Below are 14521 nucleotides of genomic sequence, written 5' to 3'. Positions count from 1 at the left end.
ACACGTTACAGGAAAGTCATCCCAGCCATATCCCCCAGCTCAGGTCCAGTTCTCAATCATAACAACCTTTCATATTCACTCCAGTTCCAGTGGAATGCAATATTATTTCATTCCACTAGACCTCAATACTAAAGCACAATACCACACACCTATCTCTCATATATTTAACAAATCTAAGAAAACCTATGCTAAACAAATCACATTCTAATGACTTACATAAACATAGAAACTTTACATTGAATCCTACAACTGAAGATGTAAATATAATAAATACTATAAAAATATATAAATGACACACTAGAAAACAATAGATTATGGACACTTCACTCTCTCACATAGTCCTCTAGAAATTTAGGAGCCTTTGTTTCTCTTCAACTCTTTGTTCCAGCCAAATTTACCTCCTTTCTTTCCTCTAACTCAGGCTTCCCACTCTTTTTCTCCCTCTCTGTAACATTTTTCAGCAAAACAACTATGTTGAGATCCCACGCTCTATAATCAGCGGTCTTTACAGCATTCTTGAACAGTTTCACAACTTGAATGGGATCATAGAATTCAGTGCTTCTTCCTGCCATCCTGATCCTTATCCGGGCCCTTACCTCCACTTTTGTGACTTTTACCCTCCCTTTTCCTCTCATCATACCATTTTCTTCTCTCCTCAAGCTTCTTAACTTCCCCTTCTTTCCACATTCACTTCTGTCTCATTAAGCCGACTGTTATTTCTCCTTTCCTCACACCTCTTTCACCGATCATGGAATTACAGAACTACTTGGCTTTCTTCTCTTAAATAACTCAAACCGGGGGATTTCCTTGTTATGGCATGGAGAGTAAGACAATAAGCATCAACCTTTTTCAACACTTCCTCTATCCACTCCATCGCATTTACCATGACCATCCTAATCGTTTCTTTTAATACTCTTATTAAAGCGTTCCACTATGCCATTATCTTCTGGGTGGTACAACACACGTTTTTTGTGCCTAATATCTTTCTCTATGGAGAATTCTTCCATTTCATTTTAAACCATTTGAACTCCATTATCAGTGAGTAACACACCTAGCATCCCTTCCCTACTAGTACGTTCTTTGATAAAAGTTATTAAATGTTTGGTTTCTGTACCATGTATATAGGTCACCTCTGGCCATCTCGAAAACAAGTCAACTAACACAAATGTAGATCCTGCCTTAGAAGTGAATAGGCCCAAGTATGTCCAAAGCAGCTTTGTCCCATGGACCTGGCAACAACATCCTCACCACCATTGGTTGTACGCTAGGCTTTAAAATGTTATTGTTTGTCATACACTGTATGCACTCTATGGCTGCCCTTTCAGCCTCCATGTCCATCCCGGACCACCAATATGCAGGTCTTAACCACTCCTTAGTTTTTGACATTCCTTGGTGTCCCTCATGAGCCAATATTATCAAAGAATCACTTGTTGTTTGGTGCTGGTGGAACTAATCTTGGTCTTCTTAATAGAAGTCCATGTTTTTTCTGACAACTCCTCTCTTACATTCCAAACTTTCTCACATTCTTTACCCTCACACTCCTTCTTCCATCCAAGTTTTAACACTGTGAATACTGCTTGTAACACTTCATCTACAACAGTTGCCTTTCTCAACTTATCTTTAGAAATGTTACCTTCTATAACACATACTTCTTCATCTTCCCCTTCATTCTCGATACTTCCTTCCTCAAAACCACCAACATTCTCAACACATTGGGTTAATGTATCTGCTACAACATTCTTGACCCCTGGTAAGTATTCCACTACAAAATTGTATTCTTTTAATGCCACAGTTCACTTGGTAATACTCCCAGACACTGTATCAGTGCCCTTTCTATGAAAGATTTCTCTTAACGGATTATGGTCAGTCATTATTTTACACTGGCTTACCCACAAAAGCGTGAGCATTTTCTTCACAGCACAGTATATCGCCATGAGTTCCCTCTCGATGATTATCTCATTTCCGGCACTATAAGACTCGGGAAGCAAACATGACGGTTCTAGTGCTGCTCCCTTCCCCTTGTACCAACACTACACCTAATCCTTTGATGCTTGGATCTGTAATTAAGGTGGACTTCATAGTGGGATCAAAACTGCGTAATTTAGGAGCCGCACCTAATTCTTGCTTTATTACTTTAAATTATTTTTCACACTCAACGTCCCAAGTGCACTCCACTCCCTTTTTTAGGAAACCTCTCATCTTAATTAATTTCATAGAAAAGTTCAGTCCTACCCAAAAATCTGAGTAATTCTTTGTTGTTTTGAGGTGAACTAAGTTTGTTGATTGCACTCACAAGACTTGCTTTAGGTTTTATGCCTTCGATAGAAATGCCATATCCCAAATATTCAATATGATTTTGTGAGAATTTCTCCCCTTTTATGGTTAGGTTTGCTCTCTGTAACTTCTTTAACACTGTTCTCACCCTGGCATCATGTTCACCTATATTGGAATTTCTGATAAGTACATCATCCTGATACACTTTGATGCCATCTACACCTTTCAAAACCTTTCCCTCTGGAAGACAGAGTGAGCTGATATTAAGCCAACGGGCATCTCCTTGTACCTAAATGTTCCAAATAGGGTTATGAATGCAGTTAAATCTTGGGAGTTATCAACTAATTTGATCTGGTGATATGCTGACATCAAATCAATAGAAGAGAAAACTCTGGCGCCCTTCAATGATGATAACATGTCAGCAATATTAGTAATTGGCTATTTGTCTACAACAACCCCTTTATTTAACTCCCTCAAGTGTATGCATAAGCTCACCTACCCCCTTGCTCTTCCTAGCCACTACAACATGAACTAGCCAATCAGTTCCTTCTACTTCTTCAAATCACTCCTTCATTCACCATCTACCTTAGCTCAGCTTTCATGTCTGACCCCACAGCAAATGGTAGATTACGTACCTTGCTACACACTGGGGAGGGAGAGGGAGAGAGAGATAGAGAGATAGAGAGATAGAGAGACAGAGAGAGAGAGAGAGAGAGAGAGAGAGAGAGAGAGAGAGAGATCCTGAGATCCTGAGATCCTTTTAAACACCCTAGATCAGCTTTAAATACCAAAGGAAATTCATTTATCAATCCTGCTGCAAAGGCATTAGCTTGATTGCTCATTCCATGCTTTTCTACTTCTTGAATATTATCCTTTATTAGAATCGGTGGATCACTATTAGGATCCAACATCATTCCGAGGGCTTTCTGATGCAACAAACTCAATATACTGTCTCCTTTCACCGAGACATAAATATTTTCAGAAACAAAACTTCACCCATATTCAATCATGCTCTTAAAAAACCTTTCACTTTGATAGGTTCTCCACCATATGCAAAAGGTTTGATATCTGGTTTCATCAATTTGACTCGCCCAGCAAGATAATCATTAAAAATGTATTCAATATTAAAGTTAGCTTTGCACCTGAGTCAAATAAAACTTTTTTTTTTTCCCCATCAACCATGATCTCATCAACCGGACATTTTTTCTTCTCACACCCTACTTGCAGAACAGTCTGGCCACACTCAAAATATTAATTCTCATCTCCAACGTCCACCTTTTTAATTTTTTATTTTTCTTTGTCTTTTTTTGTTCCTGCACTCACTCTGATAATGAACCTTTCTTCCACAACCTCTACACACAGCCTTCATTGCAGGGCATTCTTTATAAAAGGCTAAGTGGCTCTTGCTCCCACATTTGGAATACTTCCTTTGTTCTTTGTTCCTTTCTTTCCACATTTTCCTATCTGTAGATCCTTGTTTCACTTTTACTGCACTAACATTCTGGGGTGACTCATTCTGAATTATTTCAACACATTTCTTAGAATGTTCAATTTATTTCGTTAGAATTAGAATCTCATCTAAAGTAGGTGCATTCTTTTGCCAAAGTTCTTCTCTAACCCTTTCTATGTTGCATCCCAACATAAACGGATCTCTTACGTGTTTGTATCTTTGAATTTACAAGATGACACAAGCTTCCTCAAATCTGTGACGTAATTCGCTACAGATTCACCACTTCTTTGTATTCTTCTGCCAAAATGATATCTTTCCAGAATTGTACTAACTTTCAGCAAGTAGTGATTGTCTACATTTTTATGCACACATCATATTCATTCATTCCATCTGCTTTACTCTCAGATATTGCAGGAAGAAGGTCAAACACTTCCTGCCCTTCTGACCCAAAGCAATGAAACAACAAAACAGTTTTACATTCAGAACTCATGGAAGGCCCTCAAACTTTAGCATAGCATTCAAAAACGTTATTTCCACTTTACCAACTTTTTGCTTGGTTCGCATGGTGTACAAAAGAAAAAAGGTGGCGCAGTAATGTTTTCCATGGTGATGAAGCTACAAATTTCTTCAGAAATACTTACTAAAGTGAGTTTCACCAATTTCCCACAGTTTCAAAACACCCAAAACGCTAATGTAACTTCAGTGTAGGCTGACCTGTAAAATATGCTTTAAACTGTTTGTTTTTAAGGTGTACTTATCGCCGCTTGCATAGACAGGCAGATCTTCCACAACATGTCTGTTGGTATCAAAAGTTACTATTTTCATTTACCTGCCAGTAGACAAACAAATCCTCCAAAGTGTGCGTGAAGCTGTAAATCTGTCTTGTATCCTTTACTTACAAGGGGTGCCTATCGCCGTAGAAGCAAACAGGCAGGTTCCCAGAGATGTGCCTGTCGCCGCGTATACGTGTGTAGAAGCAAACAGGTGGATTTCCCAAGGCGTAACTGTCACCGCTTGCACGTATACTCTCGCAGCCCAAGCACAACTGAATCACATCAAACTTTAATAAAGGAATGCTTGTCACTGGGATCAGAGCTTGATGATTACAATTCCTCGTCTTAAAACAAGCACGGAGCGCGGTGCAAAGGAGTGAAATTGCGGTGGTACGCTCACCCTACACAACTCCGCTGTCAAAGTTCACTCCAGTGGTTTTCTCAGCAGAGTAGGGCACTTTTCCTCATCAATCGTATTGACGTGCTGACATAGGTGATGCTTGGCTTTCTAAATGATGTTGAACTCACACCTCACAAGTTGCAAGGTGCTGCCACACTTCATGGAAATCCTCACTCGCGTTATGATGGCCGCTGCTCACAGTCCTCATACGGTTCACTGTCCCCACGTAAAGGTAGGAGGACACGTGCAGAGCTCAGAATGTGCGTTGCCGGCTAGGAACTCGCGTGGCTCGCTCTACTGCCATGGCTGATTTGAAAGATACAGCTGCTCAACAACCACAGGAATGCCAACAGGGGTAATATTTAAAGCTTACTCTTAACAGTTGGTAAATCACCTGCACACAGCGTAAACAGAAGCTTCTTGAGTACAATCTTCGGTGTAAGCAGGACTTGTAAATAAAGTCCTCACTTCCAGAGATGTTGAGATGATGTTTCCTGGGTATTTCTTCTTAAAATCTTGCTGGAAAAAATCCTTTGCCCTCCTTCTTTCTTTGTTTTTGGCTCATCGCCAGTGTTGCAAAGTTCTCTACTTTGTAAATGAGTATCTAGGACCCAGTATGTAGAAAAGGGTTTATTGAATTAGGCTACACGTTACAGGAAAGTCGTCCCAGCCATCCACTCCAGCTCAGGTCTGGTTCTCAATCATACCAACCACCCACAGAATATTCACTCCCCTGAGTTCCAGTGGAATGCGATGTAGTCACATTCCACCAGCCCTCAATACTGAAGCACATCACCCCAATCACCCTGTAGCCTGCCACTTCAGAGCCCTGTGCCACTTTGATTCAGGCTAGATTTGAGGTTTGTGGTATGGGTCACTGTTCCTTTTCCTCTAAGGACGTAAGCTCCAAGAAGACAAAATCAAGGCAATACCAGTGCTTCAGTGAATAGCAGGCTCATTTACTGATTTTTCTATGGTCTGCATTAGGCCTTCCTTAATGGGCACATCCCACTTTTATGGAGATCTCTTCTGGTCTGGTTCCTAGAGACCAAGTAGGTGTAGGAAGTGTCTTGAACAACATCTTATGTTCATGTTCATATTAATTTTATTTTTGTGTATACACGTGTCTGCGGTTTTCCTGACAGTATAGGTAGAAAAGCTGGCAATGTTTTACGAAATGCCCTGGGCACAGTGCTTTGTGCCTGAACTACACTTGTTTTACTTCCTTTACTCAAGTACGTTTTAAAACAGTGTCGAGCATCACCATTAACCCTGCAGGCATGAATGTATGGATTCTAATGAGTGATCAGGATGTTCTTTTTTTAACTGATAATTGTCATCATCATCATCATACTTATAAAATTGCTCCCACAGTCATGCATCATTTACTGCTGTAGTAGCGTAGAGCTGCTGGTTTCAAGGTTGATGGTACTTGTTCTTTAGGCAAAGTGTGTTGGTAATTCTGTAGACCTCCGCATCCAGCACTAGAGCCGCTTAATTACTTTTTGTGGACACTTTAATCATGAGGGGTAAAGCATGCAACTCCAGTTTTTAGTGTTCTCTGGTTGCTAAGGTAAAGAGCATAGATGCAGAGCAGGCTGATGCCTATCCTGGCACCAACCTTGTCAGTACTGATGGTCCTATGGTTTTCACTTACTGTTTCTTGTGTGGACTAATAATGACAATATCTGGAACCCATATGAGTTGTAACAGCCTAAGATGAAGGGCTTTACTGCCCTTTCAAAGGTTTAACAAGCCTTTGGCACTGAAATATCAATACTGTGGCCAGTACCAGGGTCAAATTCACTGCCTACATGACTAAAATCGCCCACTGTATGAAGATCAGCTGTCTAAAACTAAACACTGAAGACTGAAATTGTGACTTTGGACGAGCACTTGACAGGGGACTCCAGCTGGTGGCCAACAGAGCTAGGCATAACACCCACCACCCACACCATGAACCTAAGGATCATTATTGACGCAAACTTGACATGATCGCCCAAGTCAACGCTGCCACTGCCTCATGCATTCGTACACTGAAGATGCTCAGGATGATTTTCCAATGGCTCCCAATCAGCACCCTTAAAACCATTACGCACACACTGGTCACAAGCAAGGTGGACTACAGGAACACCCAATATGCTAAAATCAACAAAAAACTCACAGCAGGGCTGTAGAGCAACTTGAACTCTGCGGCTAGAATCACCGTCAACCTCCCATGCCGCACTCACATCACACCACACCTGCAGGAGCTCCACTGGCTCCCCATACACAAACAAGCACAATTCAAACTGCTCACCCAAAATTTCAAGACACAACTTAACACTGGTCCAGCATACCTCAACAATTGCATCTGCTTTCAAAAACTTTCCAGATACCTCTGCTTGTCCTGACTCCTAGTTGCACACATCTAGTGCATAAGGAAAACCATATCTGGCAATTAAGCCTTCTCCTACATCGCTCTAAAGTGAGGAACGATCTGCCACTACCCATAAAAGCCTCCTCCTCACTTCCTTAATTCTGTAGGAAGATGAAGACCTGTCTTTTGGATTTATCCCACTGGGCCCTAGTTTTTTGGCTAGGCTCACACCTGTTCATTGCCAGGGTACCCTCCTGGGTGATGGTGTGCTCTATAAATCTGCATAACATAACAATGAGAATATTTTTGCATTGGTCAATTCTTCCGGCCCACCCATTGAACCTTCAGTTTATATCAAGACTCAGGTGATGAAGTAACCTCAAGAAATAGTAAACCACAGAGTGAGCCTACTGTTAAAAAAAATGATCGATTAAAATAATTGAGCACCTTAAAATGAAGTCATTTTTTTCTAGGAATCACAGAAAAGGCACTGTGATAATCTGCACACATCCATAAGGAGACCAAATTACTGTAGACAGGTTTGAAAACGATATTCCAAACATTAAATATATTCCTTTGAACGTGCATAGGTAATTTGTTAGTGTTCTGCAGATAGTAGAAGTTTGGCTTGAATTCAGACGATCTTCGAGGATCCATGCAAAGTTATGCTGAACTGAGGCAGGGAAGTGGTCGAGGGAAAGGTCATTTTGTCCAGGGAACCAACTTCCTGCTTGTTCTCACAGTCTTGTTTTAGCTTTCTGACATGAAAAATGTTAAATACACGTGAACAGAACATTTAAGTATCCAGTAGAAGATAAAAGCCTCTCTGATTACTCCGATGAGATCTTACAGCTGTGAAAATCCAGCATGAATGCTCAGACATTTAAAATAGTTACTTAAAAGTCCTTAATCAGCCCAGTCTATTTAAGATTAAAGTATATGTCATGGAAAAATAGAAGCCTGTCCCTTTACCTTCTACCGATGCCAATACAATCCAGTGACTCTCCCTCACCTGACCTGTACTCCCATCTACCTTATTTGGGAGCACACACACGAACAAGTGAAATACTTTTCCTCTGTTATCATTATTGGTCCTTAATAACAATAGAAACGTTGGCCATGTTCATTGTTTGCAGTGGTTATACCATTACATTTTTGCACCACCACCATCAAGAACCAGTATCTCATGAACATCTGGCAGAACTTCAGAGAATCACACCGTTAAGGATATTTAAACAAGTCCAGCCACTAAGAAGGGGAAGAACTATTCCCAGTTTTTCGTGGAAGACAAGAAGAAGGGGGGTAAATCCCTTTTGCAGCATTAATCATTATAGATTCGCATGCTGTGTCTCAACCTCTCATAAGATAATTGGGACGTGAATTTTAAGATGTCAGTCTCCAAGGTTGAAAGTTCCCATTACCTGTCCTGTTTCTGAATGTTTAGGACTCCGTTATGAGATGCTGATCAAAAACTCGCAATTCCCGGTGTCTAGACTGGAATGGGGGTTCCTTGGCAGGGGAATCCTCCAGGACGGACTACAAGTTTTTTTAAATGGTAGAGCAACATTTAAAAAATCTCTTAGTAAGAAAAATCATTGTTTCATTAGGACACACCGATAAATTCTATTGTCACAAACCGTTTTTGATTTAGCTATTTGCTTGTTCCTTTTGAAGGCTCTGGTTAAATAAGACCACACAGATTCCTATGTTCACTGATAACATTTGTGCTAAATCTCGCAGCTCAAGTAAGTGATTGAAGGCCAGTGCAGTATTTAAAACTTTTTTTTCATTCATGGGTGAGAACGGTTTGGTATTTGTATGACAGTACCTTAATGAGACAACAGAGACAAAGTACTTAGTAGAGAAGGGATTAAAAGCTGGCATGTTCACTGAAGAAGACTGTTAGATAATGAGAAAGAGGGCTCCGAAATCCAACAAAATTTCATCAAAAATCAGCCTGATGCTTAAAAACGGACTAGGGCTGGAAAATCCAGACCACAACCTTGTGTGGTTTTGACTGCACCTTACTGATTTGAAAAACAGAATCAGATTCAACTCCTTGTAAAATGCTGTAACGCCTCATCAGTGGTAGTAAGCGCTATATAAATGAAATTTCAGTAGTAGGCCCAAACGGTGCTGTCTGAGAAAAACCCCACAATGGACATGTCTGTTAAGAGCCACCTTCTCCTGTTTCGAGGGTGAAATAGTGGCATCTACGCGTGGACATAGAGGGAGTTACATGCTTTGTATGAGGAGTAGTTTTCCTTCAGTTTTGGAAAATACATTATCAGAAATACCTTCCCCCTGGCAGTACAGTTTGTGTTGTTAACTGCAGAGGAATATGCATCTCTGACAAAGCCTGACTGTGTACATTCTGAGAACCAAGCTGCATGAAATGAAATAAAATGTAGAATTACGTAGCGTGGCTTATCACCTATAGGGATCTCAGGATGCTGTCCAAGGGCACGGGAGATTAAGCGATTTGCCCAGAATCACAGGACATTGCGCTGATGCAGAGAGACGAACACAGATCTCCAGCTCCCGAGGCGGTCGCTCCAACCGCTGCACTATATCCTCTCCTCCACGGCGCTACACCCTCTCCCCGCATGATATTCCAATTTAATGTGCATGTAGGGCTGCACTAAACCATGATACATTTTCGAGAAGTTTTAAACAGAAGTAAGTTTCCCACTGGAAAATTTAAATCCAGCTCTCCTTAACATTGGTATCTCTAGACAAGAATTCCATTTGACTGATTTTGTGAAAAGCGACTCAGAGGCAGCTATGGTCCTTGTAACCTCTTCCAAGCAAAATTAGATTGTAGGTGGTAAATAGAATGAGGCAAACAAACTAATCAAGTTATTACCTGGAGAACAATAGAACATAGGTTTGTATAAGTAGTGAAACTTATCTCGCATAGATGTACCAAAACGTCTTTGATAATAAGCTTCGCTAAATTAGTGCTTAGATGACACATTTAAAGTTTTCATCCTAAAATACGATTTTTGATGAACAAACATTTTCATCCTACAATATGATTTTTGATGAACAAACATTATTTACAAGAACTAAATGTGCCATTCGAAAACAAGAATGAAAACTGATATTTCTATATCTATGAAAGTTTTGAAGGTATGTTCACTTTTGTGGATCAACCCAACAGAGGATCCTGTTGGACAACACAACGCTCTCAATGTCACGCTGAACAGTCAATGATAAGAGATTGTTTTAGGCAACACGTGCAAGGATCGGAGAAGAATGTGTTCCTGGGAATGGCTGCCCTACCCTGCCATGATCACAGCTTCAAGGACCACAGTGCTTTCCACCTCATTTGGAGAACACATCAGATTAGATAGATGTGTGTGTGTGTGCAGCCCAATATTTGACGAAAATTCTGCACAATTTATATATCAAAAAACTCCTGTAGAACACAATATTTCTGAACAGCATCTTCCATACCTTTAAGGAGAGGGCTCTGATCCTTATTAGGTCAGTATAAAACTCCCCAAAACACCCCAATGACAAGGTGTATATTCCACATACTTCCTCAAACCAAAAGATGTTCGAATTGAAAAAAACGATTCTAGATTTATGACCAAACAACAAATAAAATTGAACAGAGAATATGATAACATTTCAAAATGGCTTAGCTTTACTAAAAGAAGACAACTTCATGATAATCACCAGTTAGAATGTTTTTATTTTTATGGTTATCTTGGGTTTTTGTGAGATTTTCTCTTTTCCAGACCACTCAGATAAGGGGGCTTGGGTACAAGTGACAGTGCCAGAGTACAACCTTTCTTTCTTTGTTGGAATGTTATAATCTGTAAATTAGTTTTCTTAACTATAGGAAAGTTAGAACAATTGTAAATCCCGTGCAATGGAAGACCACTGGTGTGTTTCAAGTAAGGGCTGTGCGCTGACTGCGAAAGCAGGCTTACAAATATGATTAGCAGAGGATGAAAAGTGCAATGTGCCAATGTGCTTAAGGTTGAGAACTTGTTTATAAGTAGAGAGACACAAGTGGTTCTTCAGTGCTCTGAATTTCAGGTGGTCACCTTTAATTATCAAGTGAGAGACAACACCATGCCAGAATGTCAGACTGTAGATATGGCGGTGTTTTCTACCATATGTTTTATATATATCTGGTTGGAGCTCAAGTAGGTTTAATGTAGTTGACTTCAAGCACCTGGGTAGGTGGTAGGGGTGAAAGGTTATGGTGATGTAACCAAGAGCACAGTCTTTCACACTAGGCAGAGCACCTTTACTTGAGTGTTTTGATTTATTGGGATCCACTGTAGGGTCTTGAAAGCCAGGAGATATGACCATGGCAACTTCAATCCAAAATCAGTCTGGCCTCGGTAGACAATCATGACATGGCTCCAGTCCCTTTTCTGTATTAGATACTGCTGAGTTTTTTTGAATCTGCACATTGAGAAACCAAAAACTGGGTTGTCAGTTCACATGTTTCGTTTATGGTCTGTAAGCTCATTGAATTTGGTTTGTAAGGTGCACAACCTCTATGTTCTTTGCATGTTAGGGCTGCAGGGGTACTCATTCTCCTTTCCAGTTCTTCATAGGGTCTGCAGTCTTAAACTGAAGGAGGTGGCGACTTCAGCTCCCTAGGAAGCCCTTGAGTTTTTGTTACCCAGAGTACTCTTCAAGAGCGAGCCTTGAAAGCTTGCTAATGCTACTTCATAAGACTTGAAGTCTTTAAAACAGGTTCTTTGCTGTTGGTGAGCTTACAGTAATATTGGGATCCTGAGGCTCTCTGGACACGGGCAATATTTGTTTCAAGGTTTGACAAGTTGCTGCTGAAATCCCTGGGCCCTGGAAAATTGTATCAGATAATGATTACCTGCTTATGTCTTCATCTTCTGATTAGTTTGTGCAGTACTTAACTGCATCGTAGCTGGTTCCAATTATTAGTGGGAACATTGTTTCCTCAGGAGTGGCAGGACCTTAGGACTGAATAAGGCTGAGGTCCATCTTTCAATGTTTGAAGATGCTTCCAGACCTCAAACAAGCACTTTAGGTTAAGCAGAACATTGAGATGTGAGCTGAAGGCTAGAAATGTATCCCACCTTAGTCCAAGCCAGAGGGGAGCAGTTAGCATGCAACTCAAAGGTTTTCAGCAGAATTGCTCCTCGGGCGCTAGCTGGAAGGACCAATACTTAGGCCCTCATTATGAACATGGTAGGAAAGACCGCACCGCCGGCGGTGGCGGTAACTACCGCCAACAGGCTGGTGGTCTGGACTGCCAAATAATGAAGCACATGAAAAACAGGCAGCCTGAAAAACACTCACCGCCAGCAGAGGAGTGTCGACAACAACAGAAGAAGCGGCCCACAGGCCAACGGAAAGACCCTACCGCCCATCAAATAATGAAGCACTAGACCGCCGCCAGTTCCGGGGCGGGAACCACCACCACCCAAAGGCTGCCAGAAACTAACCAAATAAAAGGAAACACCCACCGGAGGCTCACACAATACGGCGAAGCAGACATGGAGAGAGAGAGTTGGAAAACATGCCAGTGCTGCTGCTTGCCATATACCTCTGCGACTGTGACGGCTGAAGAAGACGGCGATGGTAAGTACCGCAACGTACTAAACAAGGGAAGAAAGGGCACAGTTACATACCCACCCACTCCACCCACCCCGCAACGCACCCACACCCATCACGGGCCATACACACTTGAGCAAGAGGTACTTACCCGACACAAAACCAAGACAACTTGTCCAAAATACCCACATGTGCACAACACCCCCCCCCCACAATGAGACGAGGAACCACGTATCCAGAGTGTGCCAACACCATTACTGGGCACACAAACTTTAGAAAAGCTCCAGGAGCAACAGATAGTCCAATTGAGGCCATTGGCCAGTCCATAGCAAAAAGGCTGATGGGCTGAAATGGCCCGAACTTGACTCACACATGTGCACATGGTACTCCACCATAAAGGGACATCAATGGGGCAGCCAGGCACCTCAGGGAACAGGGGCAGTGGATGGTGGGGGTGGGGACTTACGTCTGGGAGGGGGACTTGGGCTTACGTTTGGGAGGTGGAGGGGGTTTGGGTTTAGCCTTGGACCGGGGGGTGGCAGATGGACCAGGGCCAGCACGGGGCCTCTTGCTCACTAGGGAAGGGGCACAGGAATGGAAAGGGCGGACATGGGCGGCCTTGGACGTGGAAGGAGTGGACAGGGCATGGAGGTGTGCTCGTTTAGGGACGAGACGGAGTGGGCCAGTGGGTTCAATAAGGTCTACACAGGATAGGAAAAGTTTCTTAGGGGCAGTCGGGGTGGACCTGGAGGAAGGTGTGGGAGTGGAGGTAGAGGGAGTGGTTGTAACAGGTGTAGGTGTGCATGACGTGGATGCAGGTGCCTGTACAGAATGCTGAGGTGTGGTGGATGTGTGTTGGGTGGGTGTCTGGGAACGTCTGAGTGTAAGGGAGGGGGTGGGGTGGACACAGTGGGACAAGACAAGCTGCCAGTGTAAATGGATGTTGTCCGGATGTCTGCAAGTTTGATGAGTGTGCTGCAAATGTTACTCAAAGTCGTTGTGGTGAGTGCAGGTGTGGTGTCTGGGGTGCATGACTGGATGTCTGATGTGGTGACTGTAAGAATGGGGTCAGCAACAGTGACTGAGGGTGCAGTACATGTGAGTGTGCATGTAGAGGTGACAGACAGGGAGGCGCAAGAGGTGGATACAGTGGGGGAAGTGGATGTTGTCGTGTGTGCCTTTGTATGTTGGCTGTGTGTATGCCTGTGGTGGGAAGTGTGGTGCTTGTGTTTCTGTGTGTGCTTCTTGTGTGTTGAGGTGTGTGCATGGCTGTCTGAACGTGTACTTGGGATGGGTGAAGGGAGTGGGGTGCCAGAAGGGGTAGAGGTGGTTGGAGGGTGGACGGAAAGACCAGGGACACTGGCTGCCGTCAAAGAGGAGGCCAGAGCCTGAAAAGATCTCTGTAGGCCAGACATGGAAACGTGAATGCCTTCCAGGTATGCATTGCACTGCTGCATCTGAAATGCTAGCCCCTGGATGGCATTCACAATGGTTGTCTGCCCTACTGAGATGGTCTGCAGGAGGTCAATAGCCTCCTCAGTGAGGGCAGCAGGGCTGAGTGGGGCCGGGCATGAGGTGCCTGGGGCGAAGGAGACACCCACCCTCCAGTGGTAGTTGCCTCCCCCGTGGTACTCCCCTCGCCCTCCAACCCACTGCTCCCCTTGGCGTTGGTAGACTCTGCCTCCTTGGAACCATGTGCCGCT

Source organism: Pleurodeles waltl, chromosome 7, assembly GCF_031143425.1.
Source record: "Pleurodeles waltl isolate 20211129_DDA chromosome 7, aPleWal1.hap1.20221129, whole genome shotgun sequence".
Taxonomy (NCBI): Eukaryota; Metazoa; Chordata; class Amphibia; order Caudata; family Salamandridae; genus Pleurodeles; species Pleurodeles waltl.
This window is presented reverse-complemented; position numbering follows the sequence as displayed.